Source organism: Bufo bufo, chromosome 4, assembly GCF_905171765.1.
Source record: "Bufo bufo chromosome 4, aBufBuf1.1, whole genome shotgun sequence".
NCBI lineage: Eukaryota > Metazoa > Chordata > Amphibia > Anura > Bufonidae > Bufo > Bufo bufo.
This window is the reverse complement of record NC_053392.1, coordinates 277,633,807-277,645,814: the sequence shown is the minus strand read 5'-3', so window position 1 is coordinate 277,645,814 and position 12,008 is coordinate 277,633,807.

Genomic DNA, 12,008 nt, shown 5'->3' with positions numbered 1-12,008 from the left:
GAGATGACATCATTACATGCAGTTAACTGCAGTAAAGTGATCTGACGAACTTTACTGCACCAGTTATTAGACATAGTGACCAGTGCAAAAACTGCAGGAGTTTTGGTTTAAAATTATTTTTAATATATATATTTTTTAAATATGTTAAAAATAAAAAAGTGATTTAAACAGCAGGTCATTCTCTAATGACACGTTCCCTTTAAAGACTCAAATTAATTCTTATTGAAATGGCTGGGTCTCTAATCATAGGTGTAGTCCTAGGAAACTGATAATTACATTAAAAGTTAATTATGTATAAAAAAAAAATAAAAAAATAGTTAAAACTTTTATATACTTCAAAATTTCTAATTGTACATCACATCACCTGACTGTAAAATGTGCATTATCAGGATTTACTGTATGTTGTTAGCAATGTGTGAGATCTTAAACTACATTATAAACTGGTATATGGGGGCACTTATGTTTGTTAGTATGTTTGCAATATAAAACCAAAGAATATTAACATTGTTTTACAGTTAACACTATTATTGCCACTGTATTTACATTTATTAATACTAGACTTATTTTTTAGAACTGATGAAAATATACAGCATAAGTTTTGGTGTTTCGAATAAAATACTACATTTGGAATTTAGTGGCAAAAGCAGCTTTATTTTACCATGTTTCTCACATTAACTCTAATCTGAATGGAGAGAATACTACATGTTGGCAAGCAAGAAATTCTTTGGAAGCAGTCCAGAAACTGGACATATTTTCACTCTTTTCCATTTATCATATTCCTTTTGGCTCATTTACTGAAGGAGATTGTGACTAAAATAATTGCATGAATGTTGCCTTGGTGTTAGAAACAATAGGACGCTGATGGGATACATGAAATGTGTGCATTGTATATTGAATAGCATGTGATCAATGGAAAATTTAGTTGCTACTGACAACATTGGTCATGGTAACACAAATGTATGCCAACTGGGAACCCTTTTTGGCCAGTTTCTATACTCAGTCACCAGCTGTTTGTGCTGCAGTAAGTGCCTAGAAGGCTTAGCAGCCAACATGCCTTTTTACCAAGCATTGCTTTGTATAATATTACCTTTGAGTGTAAACTCCCCCTGAAATCCTTTTTTTTCAGCCACATTGTTTCTGTTTTTGACTTGAAAAATAAATCTCTATGGATAAATGTTGAGTCAAATGTCATTGAACAAAGTCAACAAAATTGCAATCTAGTTATCCGATGTGCTTATTCATTTACATTCAGATTTGACATATTCACAATTTTTTTTGCATTACACTGAGAATAAATGGGCTTACAAAGAATAGGTTACCCACTCATATCTATCCTGGTAAGTGCAATGGTCTTGCAAATATACATTTCAATTAAAGTGCAACTAATAAAGTACATGTCACAGAGTAATGTTATTTTTTTTATATAATCAATACATTGCTTCCTTCTTCTTTATGGCACCTTACTTTTTGCACCCTTTGGCCTGGGCTTAATATTTAGTTCATGAACTGCTCATTTAATGTCTACCACAGCATCTGTGCTGGGTTTTATTAAGTTAAATTAAAGCTTTGCTCAGTTGTTCTACATGACTATGCTTCTTCAGCAATTAGCACACCAGGAAGTTTATCCAAAAGAACAGACACTTTATTTAAACCAATATATTAACCAATAGAAGCACAAAGTTGTTTTACATGTCAGAAAATTTAAAAACACAATTGCATCAATGATCTATTACACTGACATATACGCTATGTGTATGTAATAAGAAATGCAAGATACCAAATATTCAAATCTTTAGCAAAAAAATAAGTCTAAATTTGTAATTACCGATGGAAAACAACCCAAAACATCAAGTGTGATATAGACCAGACATATTGTCAATAATTATTAATACCATATAAATATAGGGGATATCAAACCCCCATCTACTGTCTATATCCACATTAATAACTCACTCTCACTGTGTTATAAATAAAGACTAATATTTTTTTTCTAGAGGATTTGAATATTTGATGACATTTTGTGCCGACAGAATGTATTTAGGTAGGATTAAAAAAAATCATTTAAACTGGTCTTAACTTGCTTGAATTTTACTTCTCATACAAGTAGAGGGTGTAAATGGCGAGTAAAATTATGAGTCCTAGGATGGAACTTTGCAGGACTCCAACAGAGAGGGAAAGATAAGGAGTAGGAGGCTATGTATGAGTGTAAGAAACTAAACATTTCATTGGTGAGGTATAAGAAGATCCTGGAGAAGGTCAAGTCTGTGATGCCGAAGGGGACTGGTCAACTGTATCAAAGCCAGAGGACAGGTGTAGAAAGAGAGCAATGCTGTTTTGTATTTAGAAGTTCATTAGTATCTTTAGTTACAGTGTATAGTGGTTTTAAGTGTTGGAGTGAGAAGTCAAATTGTGGCTGTTCAAATGAAGGATGGAGTAGGGATTTAAAACGTAAAAAATGTTTTTGGGTTGATAAGATGATAGTACAGAAGTAGTTCTGTTTTGCAGAGGTGAGCGCAAATGCTTGTTTTTACCCTATATAATAAAGTCTTGTTTGAACGAGGTATTTTCTTCCTGCATTGTTATGTAACAATGGACATGGTCTTACTTTATTTTGCCTGATTGGTCTGTTATTTTGAGTCATTGAGTCTTACCGTGTGTGTATGGTGATGGAGTCTAGAGCTGAAGTAATTCTGGTGTTATAGAAAACTGAGACTATTAGGGTCATTTATCAAACTGGTGTAAAGTAGAGCTGGTTTAGTTGCCCATATCAACCCATCAGATTCCACTTTTCATTTTCCAAAGGAGCTTTCAGAAATCAAAGGTGGAATCTGATTGGTTGCTATGGGCAACTAAGCAAGTTCAACTTTACACCAGTTTGATAAATGACCCCAAATGTCTTTGTCATGAAATGAAAGCATCATGAAGAGTGGTAAAATAAAGTCAGAGGGTATGTGAATACAAAGATATTTAGGTTTCCTACAATGGTGTGCTAGTTTATGGACTAGTGCGGTTGAAGAGATAGGAAATGAGAATGTATGTACAGTAAATTATGGTCAGATAGGAGAATTTATGAGGTTGGATAGAGAACAGAGGCAGGTGAAAAGGTCTAGCATCTAGTATCAGCTAGCATCATTATTAGTAGTATTGATCGAGCAAAGTGCTCGGGTGCTCTGGCAGAACACATCGGAATGTTCGAGTGCTCTACCGAGCACCAGAGTATAATGGAAGTCAATGGAGGAACCCGAGCATTAAACCAGGCACCCCCTGCTCTGAAGAGGGGAGGGTGCCCGGTTCATAGAAAAAGGGCAGAAAGTGATAGAAACACCACCAAAATGGTTCGGGAACAGCATGGGGAGGATGTCTGGATGCATCTTGGAATCCCAGGTCGCTGCTAGGAATGATGTTGCCCGAGAAGTACGACACTTTTACAGACTGACAATAATACGCACAAAACCGAAGATGAAATCGATTTTAGATGAAAAATTGTTAGGAAACAGTCTTTCCTGTATGTTTACTTGTATATAAAGTGCAAGTGCTGCCAAAAATTACAAGGAAGAGGCACTCCGATACAACCTGAATATCACATAAAGGAGGGCCTCATTCACATTGTGGTACAATCGTTCAGGTAGTGGGACTCCTACACTCATAAATAGGGTTGAGCGAACCCGAACTTTAGGATTTTTGGACCCCGGACTCGAACATTTCAGTAAAAGTTCGGGTTCGGTGTTCGGCGCTTTCTCTGCGCTTTTTGAAAGGCTGCAGAGCAGCCAATCAACAGGCGTTTAACTGTCTGACCTTAGAAGCCATCACAGCCATGCCTACTAATGGCATGGCTGTGATTGGCCAGAGCAGCATGTGAACCAGGCTCTATATAAGCTTGAGTCACGTAGCACTGCACGTCACTCTGCTGTTACAAGTGTAGGAAGAGGATGCTGATGGACTGATGATTTCAGGGAGAGAATAGGAGAGAATCTAACTCAGCGATCTACATACACAATCTTTATACCCTGCCCTGAGCCCATTAACCGAAAAAATATAACTTTTACCCGTCTGTTAGTTAGGTGGGCAACGGCGGCCATTTTATGCAAGCTCTGAGCTTTTGTGACATTCTAATCCAAGCTTGAAAAACTGCACTAACAATCTGGTTGTAAAAAAATAAAAAAAATCACCCTTTTTTGGCAATATACAACATCTGGTGCATTTGCAGGATTAGTCAGTGTGCAATTTTAGCTAGAAATACAGGCATAATTTTCAGTTTTTTTTAACCACCTCCGGACCGCCTAACGCAGGATCGCGTTCCGGAGGTGGCAGCCCTGCGCAGAGTCACGCATATATGCGTCATCTCGCGATGGCCGAGATTTCCTGTGAACGCGCGCACACAGGCGCGCGCGCTCACAGGAACGGAAGGTAAGAGAGTTGATCTCCAGCCTGCCAGCGGCGATCGTTCGCTGGCAGGCTGGAGATGTGATTTTTTTAACCCCTAACAGGTATATTAGACGTTGTTTTGATAACAGCGTCTAATATACCTGCTACCTGGTCCTCTGGTGGTCCCCTTTGTTTGGATCGACCACCAGAGGACACAGGTAGCTCAGTAAAGTAGCACCAAGCACCACTACACTACACTACACCCCCCCCCCCGTCACTTATTAACCCCTTATTAGCCCCTGATCACCCCTGATCACCCCATATAGACTCCCTGATCACCCCCCTGTCATTGATTACCCCCCTGTCATTGATCAACCCCCTGTAAAGCTCCATTCAGACGTCCGCGTGATTTTTACGGATCCACTGATAGATGGATCGCATCCGCAAAACGCATCCGGACGTCTGAATGAAGCCTTACAGGGGCGTGATCAATGACTGTGGTGATCACCCCATATAGACTCCCTGATCACCCCCCTGTCATTGATTACCCCCCTGTCATTGATTACCCCCCTGTAAAGCTCCATTCAGATGTCCGCATGATTTTTACGGATGCACTGATAGATGGATCGGATCCGCAAAACGCATCCGGACGTCTGAATGAAGCCTTACAGGGGCATGATCAATGACTGTGGTGATCACCCCATATAGACTCCCTGATCACCCCCCTGTAAAGCTCCATTCAGATGTCCGCATGATTTTTACGGATGCACTGATAGATGGATCCGATCCGCAAAACGCATCCGGACGTCTGAATGAAGCCTTACAGGGGCATGATCAATGACTGTGGTGATCACCCCATATAGACTCCCTGATCACCCCCCTGTAAAGCTCCATTCAGATGTCCGCATGATTTTTACGGATGCACTGATAGATGGATCCGATCCGCAAAACGCATCCGGACGTCTGAATGAAGCCTTACAGGGGCATGATCAATGACTGTGGTGATCACCCCATATAGACTCCCTGATCACCCCCCTGTAAAGCTCCATTCAGATGTCCGCATGATTTTTACGGATGCACTGATAGATGGATCCGATCCGCAAAACGCATCCGGACGTCTGAATGAAGCCTTACAGGGGCATGATCAATGACTGTGGTAATCACCCCCCTGTCATTGATTACCCCCCCTGTAAAGCTCCATTCAGATGTCCGCATGATTTTTACGGATGCACTGATAGATGGATCGGATCCGCAAAACGCATCCGGACGTCTGAATGAAGCCTTACAGGGGCATGATCAATGACTGTGGTGATCACCCCATATAGACTCCCTGATCACCCCCCTGTAAAGCTCCATTCAGATGTCCGCATGATTTTTACGGATGCACTGATAGATGGATCCGATCCGCAAAACGCATCCGGACGTCTGAATGAAGCCTTACAGGGGCATGATCAATGACTGTGGTGATCACCCCATATAGACTCCCTGATCACCCCCCTGTCATTGATTACCCCCCTGTCATTGATAACCCCCCTGTAAAGCTCCATTCAGATGTCCGCATGATTTTTACGGATGCACTGATAGATGGATCCGATCCGCAAAACGCATCCGGACGTCTGAATGAAGCCTTACAGGGGCATGATCAATGACTGTGGTGATCACCCCATATAGACTCCCTGATCACCCCCCTGTAAAGCTCCATTCAGATGTCCGCATGATTTTTACGGATGCACTGATAGATGGATCCGATCCGCAAAACGCATCCGGACGTCTGAATGAAGCCTTACAGGGGCGTGATCAATGACTGTGGTGATCACCCCATATAGACTCCCTGATCACCCCCCTGTCATTGATCACCCCCCCTGTCATTGATCACCCCCCCTGTCATTGATCACCCCCCCTGTCATTGATCACCACCCCTGTCATTGATCACCCCCCTGTCATTGATCACCCCTCTGTAAGGCTCCATTCAGACATTTTTTTGGCCCAAGTTAGCGGAATTATTTTTTTTTTTCTTACAAAGTCTCATATTCCACTAACTTGTGTCAAAAAATAAAATCTCACATGAACTCACCATACCCCTCACGGAATCCAAATGCGTAAAATTTTTTAGACATTTATATTCCAGACTTCTTCTCACGCTTTAGGGCCCCTAGAATGCCAGGGCAGTATAAATACCCCACATGTGACCCCATTTCGGAAAGAAGACACCCCCAGGTATTCCGTGAGGGGCATATTGAGTCCATGAAAGATTGAAATTTTTGTCCCAAGTTAGCGGAACGGGAGACTTTGTGAGAAAAAAATTAAAAATATCAATTTCCGCTAACTTGTGCCAAAAAAAAAAAAATTCTATGAACTCGCCATGCCCCTCATTGAATACCTTGGGGTGTCTTATTTCCAAAATGGGGTCACATGTGGGGTATTTATACTGCCCTGGCATTCTAGGGGCCCCAAAGCGTGAGAAGAAGTCTGGTATCCAAATGTCTAAAAATGCCCTCCTAAAAGGAATTTGGGCACCTTTGCGCATCTAGGCTGCAAAAAAGTGTCACACATCTGGTATCGCCGTACTCAGGAGAAGTTGGGGAATGTGTTTTGGGGTGTCATTTTACATATACCCATGCTGGGTGAGAGAAATATCTTGGTCAAATGCCAACTTTGTATAAAAAAATGGGAAAAGTTGTCTTTTGCCAAGATATTTCTCTCACCCAGCAAGGGTATATGTAAAATGACACCCCAAAACACATTCCCCAACTTCTCCTGAATACGGCGATACCACATGTGTGACACTTTTTTGCAGCCTAGGTGGGCAAAGGGGCCCATATTCCAAAGAGCACCTTTAGGATTTCACAGGTCATTTACCTACTTACCACACATTAGGGCCCCTGGAAAATGCCAGGGCAGTATAACTACCCCACAAGTGACCCCATTTTGGAAAGAAGACACCCCAAGGTATTCCGTGAGGGGCATGGCGAGTTCCTAGAATTTTTTATTTTTTGTCACAAGTTAGTGGAAAATGATGATTTTTTTTTAATTTTTTTTTCATACAAAGTCTCATATTCCACTAACTTGTGACAAAAAATAAAAACTTCCATGAACTCACTATGCCCATCAGCGAATACCTTGGGGTCTCTTCTTTCCAAAATGGGGTCACTTGTGGGGTAGTTATACTGCCCTGGCATTCTAGGGGCCCAAATGTGTGGTAAGGAGTTTGAAATCAAATTCTGTAAAAAATGACCTGTGAAATCCGAAAGGTGCTCTTTGGAATATGGGCCCCTTTGCCCACCTAGGCTGCAAAAAAGTGTCACACATCTGGTATCGCCGTACTCAGGAGAAGTTGGGGAATGTGTTTTGGGGTGTCATTTTACATATACCCATGCTGGGTGAGAGAAATATCTTGGCAAAAGACAACTTTTCCCATTTTTTTATACAAAGTTGGCATTTGACCAAGATATTTATCTCACCCGCAAAAAAAGTTGATTTGGCAGCCTTTGCTGCATATGTCATTGTGAGATACACCCTTTCTATATTTTAATCTTTAATTGAGGCCTAGTGTGGGTCAGGGCGTGTGACATACACCCTTTAAATACAGGGGTTCTATTCAGGTATTTGAAATACAGCCATTTTGTGCACAAATCTTTAATTGCGGCCTAGTGTGGGTCAGGGCGTGGAAGATACACCCTTTATATACAGGGGTTATATTGTTCAATTAACCACTTGCCATCTGGGCCATTTGCCCCCTTCCCGACCAGGCCTAATTTTGCAAAACTGACATATCTCACTTTATGTGGTAATAACTTTGGAACGCCTTTACTTATCCAAGTCATTCAGAGATTGTTTTCTCGTGACACATTGTACTTCATGACAGTCATAAATTTGAGTCAAAATATTTCACCTTTATTTATGAAAAAATCCCAAATTTACCAAAACTTTTGAAAAATTCGCAATTTTCTAAATTTCAATTTCTCTGCTTTTAAAACAGAAAGTGATACCTCATAAAATATTTATTACTTAACATTCCCCATATGTCTACTTTATGTTGGCATCATTTTTGAAATGTCATTTTATTTTTTTAGGACGTTAGAAGGCTTAGAAGTTTAGAAGCAATTCTTCAAATTTTTAAGAAAATTGGCAAAACCCACTTTTTAAGGACCAGTTCAGATCTGAAATCACTTTGTGGGGCCTACATAGTGGATACCCCCATAAATGACCCCATTGTAGAAACTACACCCCTCAAGGTATTCAAAACCGATTTTACAAACTTTGTTAACCCTTTAGGCGTTCCACAAGAATTAAAGGAAAATGGAGATCAAATTTTTTAATTTCACTTTTTTGGCAGATTTTCCATTTTAATCAATTTTTTTCTTTAACACATCGATGGTTAACAGCCAAACAAAACTCAATATTTATTACCCAGATTCTGCGGTTTACAGAAACACCCCACATGTGGTCATAAACTGCTGTATGGGCACACGGCAGGGCACAGAAGAAAAGGAACTCCACATGGTTTTTAGATGCCATGTCCCATTTAAAGCCCCCTGATGCACCCTTACAGTAGAAACTCCCAAGAAGTGATCCCATTTTGGAAACTAGGAGATAAGATGCCAGTTTAATTGCTACTATTTTTGGGTACATATGATTTTTTGATCATTCATTATAACACTTTATGGGGCAAGGTGACCAAAAAATTGGTTGTTTTAGCACAGTTTCTATTTATTTATTTTTACAGCGTTCACCCGAGGGGTTCAGTCAAGTGAAATTTCTATAGATCAGATTGTTACGGACGTGGCGATACCTAATATGTATACCTTTTCTTATTTATTAAAGTTTTACACAATAATAGCATTTTTGAAACAAAAAAATTATGTTTTAATGTGTCCATGTTCTGAGAGCTATAGTTTTTTATTTTTTGAGAGATTTTCTTATGTAGGGGCTCATTTTTTGTGGGATGAGGTGACGGTTTTATTGGTACCATTTTGTGGGACATACGCGTTTTTGATCACTTGGTGTTGCACCTTTTGTGATGTAAGGTGACAAAAATTGCTTGTTTTGACACAGTTTTTTTTTTTTTTTTTACGGTGTTCACCTGAGGGGTTAGGTCATGTGATATTTTTATAGAGCTGGTTTTTACGGACGCGGAAATACCTAATATGTATACTTTTTTTATTTGTTTCACTTTAACACAATAATAGCATTTTTGAAACAAAACAAATGATGTTTTAGTGTCTCCATGTTCTAAGAGCTATAGTTTTTTTTATTTTTTTAGATATTTTCTTATGTAGGGGCTCATTTTTTTCGGGATGAGGTGACGGTTTTATTGGTACCATTTTGTGGGACATACGCGTTTTTGATCACTTGGTGTTGCACCTTTTGTGATGTAAGGTGACAAAAATTGCTTGTTTTGACACAGTTTTTATTTTTATTTTTTTACGGTGTTCACCTGAAGGGTTAGGTCATGTGATATTTTTATAGAGCTGGTTTTTACGGACGCGGCAATACTTAATATGTCTATTTTATTTTTTCTATTTTTAACATTTTTTTTTATTCCTTACTTGGGGAATTTTTTTTTTTACATGTGAAACCTTTTTTTTATTTTATTTTTTCAACCCTTTATTTTTTTATTTTTTTATTTTACACTTTTCGTCCCCCATAAGGTCATACAAGGCCTCTGGGGGACATTTACTTCAGTTTTTCTTTTTTTTTTCACTGTTGATTTCTCCTGTAACTGGGGCTGACATAGTAGCCCCAGTTACAGGAGAAATGCACCCCCAGAGAGGCTGTACAGCATAATTCTGCGCTGTAAAGCCTCAGAGCAGGGCTGATCGAGGTCTGTGAAAGACCTCACACAGCTCCTGCACTCTCCGGTCCCGGCGGTCACATGACCGCCGGGCCGGAACAGGAAGCGCATAGCGCTTCCTGCTCTGCACACACAGCGCTCGGTGATTAGCGTGCAGCTGCAGTTTCTGAACGGACGTTCTGGAACGTCCGTTCAGAAATAGAGAACCACCTCCCGGACGTTTATATCCTATGGGCGGACGAGAGGTGGTTAATAAAACACCCTTTTTTGGGCAAAATACACAATTGTTGCGCCCTTGCAGTATCAAGACATTTGAAATTCCAGAGTTATATACTGCTGTCATATTCAGTTATTAAACAAACACCCGTTTGGACAAAAAAAATTTGGGCCAGATTTTGATGCAGATGTCATTGTGAGATATACCCTCTATATTTGGGTTATATTCAGATATTTGAAATACCGCCATTTAGTGCAAAAATCTTTAATTGAAGCCTAGTGTGGGTGGGGGCGTGTGAGATACACCCTTCAAATACAGGGGTTCTATTCAGGTATTTGAAATACAGCCAATTTGGGCACAAATCTTTAATTGAGGCCTATTTTGGATCAGGGCGTGTGAGATACACCCTTTATATACAGAGGTTATATTAATCTATTAATAAAACACCCTTTTTTGGGCAAAATACACCGTTGTTCGCCCTTTCAGTATCAAGACATTTGAAATTCCAGGGTTATATACTGCTGTCATATTCAGTTATTAAACTAACACCCGTTTGGTATATACAAACTGAAAAGAATGGCGTGGTATTAAACAGGCAGGATGTGCTCTAACCCACATGCAGTTGTACATATATATACACAGGGGAGCAAATCCTGCACTTGTGGCCCGTTGCTAACGGCGATCCCCAGCAAAAATGCATACAGTGGAGGACTGGGCCATATCAGCCAGTCTTGAGTCGGACTTGCAGACTCCTCCCTCCTCCCATTGCTAGCATGGTTACATGCTGGAGGTAACTGGTGAGCTGTCTGTGAGTCAGACCTCACGCTCCTGTAATTTGCCCACTGGCCCCTGGTATTGCCCACATGGCTCAGGTAGGTGAGTGTTAGGTCCCGAACTACTTGAGAAACCTTAGCGCGGTGCTCGGGCTCAGACATGTCGTACTGTCACGGCCTTTGGTTTGCACTGTGACACTGTTGCCACACTTGCGGTTGCCCGCGGCAACGTGTTGCTGTGAGAGCATGTGGTGGCAGTGTCTCGGCCTTCTGGGTGATTGCCGTGACATGGTTGCCACGCATGCTGTTGCCGGTGGTAATGTGTGGTTTAGTTTGCTTGTATGTGCACTTCCCCTTTAAGTGGCTTCCTTCCTCTGTCTGGTATTGGAAGGGTTAACCCCCTTCCTAGTGTTTTGTGAACACTGGGATTGTGTTTGTGGGTGTGGGTGTGGGGGTTAAGTTCAGGGTGTTTGTATGTCTAGTTTGGTGTTACATGTCTGGTGGTGTTTGGTGTCATGTTTGCTAGACATTCCCCTGTCTTATGCTTATTGCAGCTATGGGTGTCCTGGGTCCCTGTGTGGTTTGTGGTGTGTGCTGTGTCCTTTAATGTTGGTGTGGACACCAGCACTTGTGCACGGGTTCCAGTCAGTGTGTCTGTGGCAGGTAAGTGTGTTATGGGTGTCGCTTACCTGCCATCTCCATATGCTGTATGTGTTCCCCTCTCCTTGCAGCCTGGCCTCAGATAGAGACTCCTGTTCCTCCATGACTGGGATGAACAGGTCGTCTCTTCCCTGCTCCTTGGTGAGGGATTACCAGGGTGACTTAGGGTCTCTAGGAATCCTGAGTATGAGTCGTCCTA